Raw genomic sequence first — 12,956 nt, forward strand, 5'->3', positions numbered from 1 at the left:
CTGTTTACTCACTTTGGCTATCGGGGTCAGCAGAACCACTGGGGCTGCATGGGTCATTGTGGTGCTTGAGAACTCGCAAACAGGCCATTTTTGTGCATGTTCACAACCTGAAATAGCCTGAACAGCCTGCCCAATTTAACTTAGTTCCTTTCCAATCTGATTCCCTGACGATGCTGTGTTTACAGCCGAGACTTCATGCATGCTGGACGTGAGATTCCTTTCTGCAGGTGAAGTTCCAGGAGCATCTTCCTTGTGCTACAAACATCTCAGTCAGACTTTGCTAACATATGTAAACATACATGTGAGAGCCCTTGGACTATCTTCACGCCCTGAAGAGTCTCCCTAGGGAAATGCACTTGGAGATGGGCCTGCTTATTTTACCAGTCGGGCTGCTGATCATGTAAGGGAGGCTGGTGATTGTTCTACTCAAGACCCAGTTCTGGTTACCCCTAAGGAATGTGCTTGTGGCTCTCGAAGCAGTCCTTCATGTAAATGAAGGGTGTGCTTGAACAATTCACAGGCCTATTGTTCTTCTAGCCTGCCAAGTGCTCCCCTTATGGCCTGGGTGAAAAATGACCAGAGTCCTGTTCCACAAGGCTCAGGTGGCAAAGTGCCAGTGCAAGCTGTCTTGAGAGAGGCTTTGCTATAGCATGGCCTCCTAGTGACAAAGCTCTGTTCCGACAGCAACCAGCTCTCTTTGCTGTGTAATGTGCTCAGGGTGTGTGCAGTGTTCAGTAGGACCCGTGCTGACATGAATGCAGGGTGCCTGGCTGTTTGCCTGCCTTCCCTTCACTGAAGACACCAGGACATGAGGGGGAAATCTCACAGCTGATAATTAGGAAGGGAAATGTCTGTGTTCTTATATATTGGCATATTTAAGGAAAGGGGAATATTTCTTAAAGGCCTTGTTTACCAATCATGGCCAATCATTGGCATTAGCTGCGATTTATATTCTGTTAACTCCTGCACCACTGCCCGTGCTTAGTTCTTTTTTCTCAGAAACCTGACTGGGATGGGAGCCTGGGAACATTGTTATTTTTTTTAAATGTGATTCTCCCACCAACCCCGTGATGGGTCGCAGCAGTTTGTGTGGTGCAGGCTAAGCAGTGGAGCTCCATGCCAGATCCCACACATTTCCCACCGCACCCGCTGCCAGGATACATAAGAGGAAGGTTAACAGGAATGGAGGGACAGAGCCCAAGCGCTGCTCAGAGACACTGTAGGCAAAGCCCGCCCCTGCCAAGATGGACGCAAAGCCCACCCACCAAGAAAAAAAAAGCTGCAGGAAAGGATAAAGCATTAGACAAAAAGTGCAGATAAAAGGGAAGAGGGAATGTGGGGGGGGTAAGGGGGGAAGACCCATAAGGGGGAGGAGAGGGGATGTGGGCTTGTGGACAGGAAACCGGGAAAGGGAATAGCATTTGAAATATTAGTAAAGAAACATATCTAAAAAAAAAAATTAGCCAAGTTAGCGATCTGAATTAGATTCGATGTTGAGAAGAGCCATTCCAGAAAGAATGGGAGAGGAATAGGAGAAGGGGAGGGGTGATCAAAAGTCATCATACATGTGTATATGACTGTTGAGGAAATAAAAATATTTTAAAATAAATAAGATTCAAAAAAGGGGGGGAGAGGACACCTGCCTGAGACACCGCCGGAACCTGAAAGAAAAAGACCGGATAAACAGTTCTCTGCACCCAAATCCCGTGGGAGGGAGAGCTAAACCTTCAGAGAGGCAGACAAGCCTGGGAAACCAGAAGAGACTGCTCCCTGCACACACATCTCGGACGCCAGAGGAAAAAGCCAAAGACCATCTGGAACCCTGGTGCACTGAAGCTCCCGGAAGGGGCGGCACAGGTCTTCCTGGTTGCTGCCACTGCAGAGAGCCCCTGGGCAGCACCCCACGAGCGAACCTGAGCCTCGGGACCACAGGTAAGACCAAATTTTCTGCTGCAAGAAAACTGCCTGGTGAGCTTGGGACACACGGAAGCAGAATTTCTCTAGGACAGGGCACGTTCTCTGTTTACCGGAAGTCCCACACCCGCGGATCCCGGCCCACAGCAGCTCTCTGCTCCCAGACCCGGTGAGAGAGAGACCCAACCGCCTGGTCAGGTGGGCACTCCTGAGGCTGAAGAGCGGAAGAGACCACCAACACTGCTCACCCCTGCCCACATCCCTGGCCCAAGAGGAATCTGTATAAGGCCTCTGGGCTCCCGTGGGGGAGGGCCCAGGAGCGGCAGGACACCTGCCTGAGACACCGCCGGAACCTGAAAGAAACAGACCGGATAAACAGTTCTCTGCACCCAAATCCCGTGGGAGGGAGAGCTAAACCTTCAGAGAGGCAGACAAGCCTGGGAAACCAGAAGAGACTGCTCCCTGCATACACATCTCGGACACCAGAGGAAAAAGCCAAAGACCATCTGGAACCCTGGTGCACTGAAGCTCCCGGAAGGGGCGGCACAGGTCTTCCTGGTTGCTGCCGCTGCAGAGAGCCCCTGGGCAGCACCCCACGAGCGAACTTGAGCCTCGGGACCACAGGTAAGACCAAATTTTCTGCTGCAAGAAAGCTGCCTGGTGAACTCAAGACACAGGCCCACAGGAACAGCTGAAGACCTGTAGAGAGGAAAAACTACACGCCCGAAAGCAGAACACTCTGTCCCCATAACTGACTGAAAGAGAGGAAAACAGGTCTACAGCACTCCTGACACACAGGCTTATAGGACAGTCTAGCCACTGTCAGAAATAGCAGAACAAAGTAACACTAGAGATAATCTGATGGCGAGCGGCAAGCGCAGGAACCCAAGCAACAGAAACCAAGACTACATGCCATCATTGGAGCCCAATTCTCCCACCAAAACAAACATGGAATATCCAAACACACCAGAAAAGCAAGATCTAGTTTCAAAATCATATTTGATCATGATGCTGGAGGACTTCAAGAAAGACATGAACACACTTAGGGAAACACAAGAAAACATTAATAAACAAGTAGAAGCCTACAGAGAGGAATCGCAAAAATCCCTGAAAGAATTCCAGGAAAACACAATCAAACAGTTGAAGGAATTAAAAATGGAAATAGAAGCAATCAAGAAAGAACACATGGAAACAACCCTGGATATAGAAAACCAAAAGAAGAGACAAGGAGCTGTAGATACAAGCTTCACCAACAGAATACAAGAGATGGAAGAGAGAATCTCAGGAGCAGAAGATTCCATAGAAATCATTGACTCAACTGTCAAAGATAATGTAAAGCGGAAAAAGCTACTGGTCCAAAACATACAGGAAATCCAGGACTCAATGAGAAGATCAAACCTAAGGATAATAGGTATAGAAGAGAGTGAAGACTCCCAGCTCAAAGGACCAGTAAATATCTTCAACAAAATCATAGAAGAAAACTTCCCTAACCTAAAAAAAGAGATACCCATAGACATACAAGAAGCCTACAGAACTCCAAATAGATTGGACCAGAAAAGAAACACCTCCCGTCACATAATTGTCAAAACACCAAACGCACAAAATAAAGAAAGAATATTAAAAGCAGTAAGGGAAAAAGGTCAAGTAACATATAAAGGGAGACCTATCAGAATCACACCAGACTTCTCGCCAGAAAATATGAAGGCCAGAAGATCCTGGACTGATGTCATACAGACCCTAAGAGAACACAAATGCCAGCCCAGGTTACTGTATCCAGCAAAACTCTAAATTAACATAGATGGAGAAACCAAGATATTCCATGACAAAACCAAATTTACACAATATCTTTCTACAAATCCAGCACTACCAAGGATAATAAATGGTAAAGCCCAACATAAGGAGGCAAGCTATACCCTAGAAGAAGCAAGAAACTAATCTTCTAGGCAACAAAACAAAAAGAAGACAAGCACACAAACATGACCTCACATCCAAACATGAATATAAAGGGAAACAATAATCACTATTCCTTAATATCTCTCAATATCAATGGCCTCAACTCCCCAATAAAAAGACATAGATTAACAAACTGGATACGCAACGAGGACCCTGCATTCTGCTGCCTACAGGAAACACACCTCAGAGACAAAGACAGACACTACCTCAGAGTGAAAGGCTGGAAAACAACTTTCCAAGCAAATGGTCAGAAGAAGCAAGCTGGAGTAGCCATTCTAATATCAAATAAAATCAATTTCCAACTAAAAGTCATCAAAAAAGATAAGGAAGGACACTTCATATTCATCAAAGGAAAAATCCACCAAGATGAACTCTCAATCCTAAATATCTATGCCCCAAATACAAGGGCACCTACATACGTAAAAGAAACCTTACTAAAGCTCAAAACACACATTGCACCTCACACAATAATAGTGGGAGATTTCAACACCCCACTCTCATCAATGGACAGATCATGGAAACAGAAATTAAACAGTGATGTCGACAGACTAAGAGAAGTCATGAGCCAAATGGACTTAATGGATATTTATAGAACATTCTATCCTAAAGCAAAAGGATATACCTTCTTCTCAGCTCCTCATGGTACTTTCTCCAAAATTGACCATATAATTGGTCAAAAAACGGGCCTCAACAGGTACAGAAAGATAGAAATAATCCCATGCGTGCTATCGGACCACCACGGCCTAAAACTGGTCTTCAATAACAATAAGGGAAGAATGCCCAGATATACGTGGAAATTGAACAATGCTCTACTCAATGATAACCTGGTCAAGGAAGAAATAAAGAAAGAAATTAAAAACTTTTTAGAATTTAATGAAAATGAAGATACAACATACCCAAACTTATGGGACACAATGAAAGCTGTGCTAAGAGGAAAACTCATAGCGCTGAGTGCCTGCAGAAAGAAACAGGAAAGAGCATATGTCAGCAGCTTGACAGCACACCTAAAAGCTCTAGAACAAAAAGAAGCAAATACACCCAGGAGGAGTAGAAGGCAGGAAATAATCAAACTCAGAGCTGAAATCAACCAAGTAGAAACAAAAAGGACCATAGAAAGAATCAACAGAACCAAAAGTTGGTTCTTTGAGAAAATCAACAAGATAGATAAACCCTTAACTAGACTAACGAGAGGACACAGAGAGTGCGTCCAAATTAACAAAATCAGAAATGAAAAGGGAGACATAACTACAGATTCAGAGGAAATTCAAAAAATCATCAGATCTTACTATAAAAACCTATATTCAACAAAATTTGAAAATCTTCAGGAAATGGACAATTTCCTAGACAGATACCAGGTATCGAAGTTAAATCAGGAACAGATAAACCAGTTAAACAACCCCATAACTCCTAAGGAAATAGAAGCAGTCATTAAAGGTCTCCCAACCAAAAAGAGCCCAGGTCCAGACGGGTTTAGTGCAGAATTCTATCAAACCTTCATAGGAGACCTCATACCAATATTATCCAAACTATTCCACAAAATTGAAACAGATGGAGCCCTACCGAATTGGTTCTACGAAGCCACAATTACTCTTATACCTAAACCACACAAAGACACAACAAAGAAAGAGAACTTCAGACCAATTTCCCTTATGAATATCGACGCAAAAATACTCAATAAAATTCTGGCAAACCGAATTCAAGAGCACATCAAAACAATCATCCACCATGATCAAGTAGGCTTCATCCCAGGCATGCAGGGATGGTTTAATATACGGAAAACCATCAACGTGATCCATTATATAAACAAACTGAAAGAACAGAACCACATGATCATTTCATTAGATGCTGAGAAAGCATTTGACAAAATTCAACACCCCTTCATGATAAAAGTCCTGGAAAGAATAGGAATTCAAGGCCCATACCTAAACATAGTAAAAGCCATATACAGCAAACCAGTTGCTAACATTAAACTAAATGGAGAGAAACTTGAAGCAATCCCACTAAAATCAGGGACTAGACAAGGCTGCCCACTCTCTCCCTACTTATTCAATATAGTTCTTGAAGTTCTAGCCAGAGCAATCAGACAACAAAAGGAGGTCAAGGGGATACAGATCGGAAAAGAAGAAGTCAAAATATCACTATTTGCAGATGACATGATAGTATATTTAAGTGATCCCAAAAGTTCCACCAGAGAACTACTAAAGCTGATAAACAACTTCAGCAAAGTGGCTGGGTATAAAATTAACTCAAATAAATCAGTTGCCTTCCTCTATACAAAAGAGAAACAAGCCGAGAAAGAAATTAGGGAAACGACACCCTTCATAATAGACCCAAATAATATAAAGTACCTCGGTGTGACTTTAACCAAGCAAGTAAAAGATCTGTACAATAAGAACTTCAAGACACTGAGGAAAGAAATTGAAGAAGACCTCAGAAGATGGAAAGATCTCCCATGCTCATGGATTGGCAGGATTAATATAGTAAAAATGGCCATTTTACCAAAAGCAATCTACAGATTCAATGCAATCCCCATCAAAATACCAATCCAATTCTTCAAAGAGTTAGACAGAACAATTTGCAAATTCATCTGGAATAACAAAAACCCAGGATAGCTAAAGCTATCCTCAACAATAAAAGGACTTCAGGGGGAATCACTATCCCTGAACTCAAGCAGTATTACAGAGCAATAGTGATAAAAACTGCATGGTATTGGTACAGAGACAGACAGATTGACCAATGGAATAGAATTGAAGACCCAGAAATGAACCCACACACCTATGGTCACTTGATTTTTGACAAAGGAGCCAAAACCATCCAATGGAAAAAAGATAGCATTTTCAGCAAATGGTGCTGGTTCAACTGGAGGGCAACATGTAGAAGAATGCAGATCGATCCATGCTTATCACCCTGTACAAAGCTTAAGTCCAAGTGGATCAAGGACCTCCACATCAAACCAGACACACTCAAACTAATAGAAGAAAAACTAGGGAAACATCTGGAACACATGGGCACTGGAAAAAATTTCCTAAACAAAACACCAATGGCTTCTGCTCTAAGATCAAGAATCGACAAATGGGATCTCATAAAACTGCAAAGCTTCTGTAAGGCAAAGGACACTGTGGTTAGGACAAAACGGCAACCAACAGATTGGGAAAAGATCTTTACCAATCGTACAACAGATAGAGACCTTATATCCAAAATATACAAAGAACTCAAGAAGTTAGACCGCAGGGAAACAAATAACCCTATTAAAAAATGGGGTTCAGAGCTAAACAAAGAATTCACAGCTGAGGAATGCCGAATGGCTGAGAAACACCTAAAGAAATGTTCAACATCTTTAGTCATAAGGGAAATGCAAATCAAAACAACCCTGAGATTTCACCTCACACCAGTGCGATTGGCTAAGATCAAAAACTCAGGTGACAGCAGATGCTGGCGAGGATGTGGAGAAAGAGGAACACTCCTCCATTGTTGGTGGGATTGCAGACTGGTAAAACCATTCTGGACATCAGTCTGGAGGTTCCTCAGAAAATTGGACATTGAACTGCCTGAGGATCCAGCTATACCTCTCTTGGGCATATACCCAAAAGATGCCTCAACATATAAAAGAGACACGTGCTCCACTATGTTCATCGCAGCCTTATTTATAATAGCCAGAAAATGGAAAGAACCCAGATGCCCTTCAACAGAGGAATGGATACAGAAAATGTGGTACATCTACACAATGGAATATTACTCAGCTATCAAAAACAACGAGTTTATGAAATTCGTAGGCAAATGGTTGGAACTGGAAAATATCATCCTGAGTGAGCTAACCCAATCACAGAAAGACATACATGGTATGCACTCATTGATAAGTGGCTATTAGCCCAAATGCTTGAATTACCCTAGATCCCTAGAACAAACGAAACTCAAGACGGATGATCAAAATGTGAATGCTTCACTCCTTCTTTAAATGAGGAAAAAGAATACCCTTGGCAGGGAAGGGAGAGGCAAAGATTAAAACAGAGACTGAAGGAACACCTATTCAGAGCCTGCCCCACATGTGGCCCATACATATACAGCCACCCAATTAGACAAGATGGATGAAGCAAAGAAGTGCAGACCGACAGGAGCCGGATGTAGATCTCTCCTGAGAGACACAGCCAGAATACAGCAAATACAGAGGCGAATGCCAGCAGCAAACCACTGAACTGAGAATAGGTCCCCTATTGAAGGAATCAGAGAAAGAACTGGAAGAGCTTGAAGGGGCTCGAGACCCCAAAAGTACAACAATGCCAAGCAACCAGAGCTTCCAGGGACTAAGGCACTACCTAAAGACTATACATGGACTGACCCTGGACTCTGACCCCATAGGTAGCAATGAATATCCTAGTAAGAGCACCAGTGGAAGGGGAAGCCCTGGGTCCTGCTAAGACTGAACCCCCAGTGAACTAGTCTATGGGGGGAGGGCAGCAATGGGGGGAGGGATGGGAGGGGAACACCCATAAGGAAGGGGAGGGGGGAGGGGGATGTTTGCCCGGAAACCGGGAAAGGGAATAACACTCGAAATGTATATAAGAAATACTCAAGTTAATAAAAAAAAAACAATATCAAAAGAAAAAAAGGGGGGAAGGGGGAAAAGAAGAGTAAACAAGCTGAAGTGGCTGCCGAGCAAGCTATAGATCTGCCTGCAGAAAGTGGACAGACGGAAAACCAGAGTCCAGACTCTGAAGGAGAAAAAGAAGGCAAATCAGCCAAGCATCCATCCCCTCTGTGGTCCATCAGTGGTCCCTGCCTCCCTTCTTGTACAACCCAGAGGAATATTTGTATCAACGATTTTGTAAATGTGAATTTTTAGTAGCTCTAGAAACATTTTAAATGCTGCCCACCTCATCCCATTTTTTAAGTATAAATGGTTTTTTCAAAAGAGGTTAAATCATTTACTGGCTGTTTATTTATTTATTGATTGATTTTTGGTACAACCAGAAATAGCAGGATACTGGATCAGGAGAGGCTGTGACTGTCTCGGGGGTCGCCATGACATTCCATAGAGGGGGCTAGATTTCTATCCTACAGGACAAAGCATACTAAATGGCAGTTTAGGGTCCCAGTCATGCATTCGTGACTGGAATATTTTCAGTTATATCTGGTCCCGTGTTTCCAGTAGAACTATTTTGTAAGAAAGCCAGTCTTTGGTCCTCTGCGAGCCAGGAGGATAGATCTGATATACATCAACCTAATTTTGTCTTTTCTAAGATGTGTGTGTGTGTGCGTGTGTCTGTCTGTGTGTGTGTGTGTGTGTGTGTGTGTGTGTGTGTGTGTGTGTGTGTGTGCCTTGTGCCCATTGGTTCTGTCTTCCTTCATGTTCTATTTTGGATGATGTTGCCTGAAGCAGAGGATTTTCCTTTGTGTTATTCCTCGGTAATGTTCTGGGAGAGAGTGACCACCACCTGCAGATCTATGTAACCTCAGATTTTTCCGCTCACACCAAAGTTCCCGAAATAATGACTGCGAGGCTGAATTGTTTAAGAACAGTTACCCAAGTCAAAAACTCTATCTTGTTTCAGCTATCGCTCAAATCAAGCATCCTGTTTATTATATCCTAAGGCCTTCCACACGTTAGTTTCCTCTCTTCAGATTCATGAGACCATCTTGTGCAGTTTGAGATCAATCTCCTGCTATGCCGGAATCTACCCAGAATCCCAATCTCTCTAACAGATGTCCATCTTCTAACCCTGCCTCAGCTCACTGACCCTAGACTTTATCGTGAGAGGTGATGCTTCCACACACAAATGATTGTCTTTACAGATCTGTTCCTATGCGGTAGGAATTTGCCTTTTGATCACCGTAAGCAATGTTTCTATAGCAGATGATTATAGGTTGATGTCATTATGCAGGTGAAGGCAGGTTCAAGATAGAACGAGGCCTGGCGTTGGATGAGAAGGAGGGATGGGCAGGAGAAAAGTTTGAGAGAGGCGGAGGAGGCCGGAGTGGGGAGACAGATGAGAGAACATGGCGGCAGACTTTAAGATTCTCCTCTGTGCCTCGATACAGGTTGTTATGATCATTCTTAAGGGATGGATGTGTACAGGATTTTGTGTTGTAGTTGGATCAAAGGATATTGTGTGATGTGTTTATTTGGTTTATTTGTGCTTATTTTCGTTTCTCTGACTTTCATGTGGTGACTTAATTGAGTTCAAGAGAGTGTATGGTGGCCAGAAGCACCAGGCCAGTCAAGGAATTGGGATGTATGTGCCTGGCGTGGTGGAAACCACCCAAAAGAGATGTGAGTGAGGGTAGGGTGGGCTGACAGGGTGCCGCATTGGAAATGCTCACAGACAGTTGTCCCGCGCGACCTCGCCAGCAAGAAAACACGTGGGGACATACGAATCCTTGCTGCAGCTAAAATGTTTATTGAATCTTTAAGGAGAGGCGCCGCGCGCTGGCATGGTGCGGCTTATATACACCCTAGCGTGGCGCATCCACACCTGATTGGTCGCTTACCCATGATCTCATTAGGTACGCCCCGGAGTGGACAAAGACCTGGCACGAAGGCACTCTTGCACATGTGCACACAGTTAACTTCCTGAAAGGAAGTCGGCTGGCGCGGCGGAGGCCAGCGCCATCTTGTGTAGCTCGGCCTTCCACGTGGGGCGCAGTGGAAGCCAGCACCATCTAGTGGTGGCAAATATTATTGCAGCCCTCTACATCTCCCCCTTATTATTTTATTAATTAATAACAGTAAATTATTGTCCAGGCTGGTCTAGGTCCCTGCAGTTACGTCCATCTGCTGTGGCTCCTGTCTTAGGTCGTTCCTCTATGTCACAGCCTTATTGAAGGGTAACCCTATCGCCACCGGGCCCTGTGTACTGTGCATGAGGAAAGTTGCCCGTCTCTGGATACCACAGTGCTGTGTGACAGTAACTATTAATGACCTAGGGCGAACTCTAAAAAGAGGCCAGCCAGAAGATGAGTTAGTGGGGGAATAATGATCACCCTATCGCATGCAATGAGGAAACCTCAGCAATGTGGAAGGGCTGATCAAAGAATCATTGAGTCTCTCTCTCTCATCCCAGTGCAATGGATCCACAGATCTATGGGGTGCAAGAGCAGAGAACTCAGATACCGACTAATTTTTGAGGATAGATAACCAAATTTTAGGGGAGGCCCCTTGTTCAATGGCCACAAGTGCTTGAGTGATAACGGCCTTGTCACGTTTCTGTTGAGATCTGAGTTTGCAAACCAACCATAGCATGAACACTAATCCACAGCATAGGGCTGCACCAAACAGAGCCACTCCCGATAAGTAGTGGGCACCTCATTTGGTTCACTTCAGCTGTTACCACCAAGGGCCGTAGTCAAGCCGCTCCTATAATAAAATTTTAGAATTCCCAATTGTTAGTAACTACTCCAGAAAGTTCACCCACTGTGCTTGTCTAACAATAGATTGGGGGAGGATAGCTCCAGACACTGCAGACACAATGTCTGCAGCAGTACTGGCTGCTACAATAGCAGCGAAAGTGTCAAGGTCTTTTCCAGGACAGTTCAGGATCAGTCATTTTTCTCTGGAACAACCAGCAGACAATGGAACCATTTTTGAGATCTGTACAACCAGGGCAGAGTTCCCCAGTCCACAGCAGCTTTACGCAGGTGGCATTCCTGTGAAGCTACAGTCTGTAAAATGACAACACCAGTTAAGGCAGCAAGAGTCACCAGGGAAATGAGGGGGGCAGCAATGGCTGGAGTCCAGTCTTCTCCAGCAAGCAGCAGTGCACAGAGGGTCAGAGAGCAGGCCATAGTAGGACGGGACACATGCAGCGGTAACACTGACTTCAGCAATGGCAAAATCTCTGTGATGACAAAAGATGAGGGGGAATCTTCTATCTTCCTCTCAGGGCAGAGGAATGACTCCAGGGACCCGAACCAGGAAAGCTGAATCTTCATGCAACCAGGATCAGCAAGTCTCACCACCCACCTCTGGCAGCTGGCATACTCTTGTAGCATCCTGTAGAAAAACACACAAACATGCCCTCTTCCCCATATAAAATATCTGGACAGGATCATGTCAATAAGTGGATCTCTCTATTTCACCTAGGCAGAAGTATGCCTAGTTGTAGGGTGCCATAAACTTTGGCATCCAAATTTTAAAATTGAAATAAAAGGAGCATTATTTAGCATACAGGGATAACTCCCCCTTTTTATTTATTAAGATATAGTAAAGATATTATTTATTAAGGTAAGTCCTCGAGGATTAAATTGAGGACACTGAGCACTTGTATTTATAAATTGACTTGTATACCAAATTATTGTCTCCAGCATTATTGTTTTGGATATATAAAGAATGAGATTTTTTGACTAATTGTTCCTATGTAAGGCCTATAATCTGCCTGGTATCATTGTCCTCCCTTGTTAAGGAGTCCAGGCAATCCAGTTTGAGTTCTTAAATGGCCTATAAAGGAACAGTATTTAGTGTTCTTAACCACTAAGCCATCTCTCCAGCACCTCACAAACTTTATTTACTTAAACATAAGCATTAATTAGAAATGCCAAATCCTGTAAATATTGTCTAATTTCAGTCTTACTAGAAATCCCTGAGCTGGCAGGGCGAGGCTGAGAATTTAAAGTAAGCAAATGGAGTCTTCTTCTTTTCATATCAACTCTATTACCATTTTCAAAGTTAGGTATGAGTCTAAGGTTTAATTTAGTTGTCTGAGCCAGAGCACTGAAAGGACAGTGAGTTGTCAGACATTCACACTGAAATCACTCATTGATTTTAAGTAGAAAACCTGTCTCTAATAAAGCATTAAGTAATTGAAATCAATTGTAAACCACAAGCCACACATTGGCTACCAGTATGTGAATTGAAAGCTTGATTTTTTAAACATTTTAAAAACAGTGGCTAAAGCACGGAATTTAATAATGTACTGAAGCAACAGAAACTCAAGAGAATAAACAAGTGATCCAATCATACATGTAGCCTTTTCATTAGATGAACCACCTATAAATACAGTAAGCGCATTTCCTATGGGTTGTATGCACAGATATACAGGAAGTACAAAAGCATGTAAAGAGTAAAATTGTCAATTTTGCCTGAAAAATTTGTATAT

At 43.5% G+C, this 12,956-nt stretch overlaps 1 pseudogene; it reads left to right on the forward strand.

Moving 5' to 3' along the window:
- Positions 1–350: 350 nt before the first annotated feature.
- On the forward strand, positions 351–8,707 carry LOC134484197 (non-histone chromosomal protein HMG-14-like; annotated as a pseudogene).
- Positions 8,708–12,956: the final 4,249 nt, after the last annotated feature.

This window comes from Rattus norvegicus, chromosome X (genome assembly GCF_036323735.1).
Source record: "Rattus norvegicus strain BN/NHsdMcwi chromosome X, GRCr8, whole genome shotgun sequence".
In the NCBI taxonomy this organism is placed as follows: domain Eukaryota; kingdom Metazoa; phylum Chordata; class Mammalia; order Rodentia; family Muridae; genus Rattus; species Rattus norvegicus.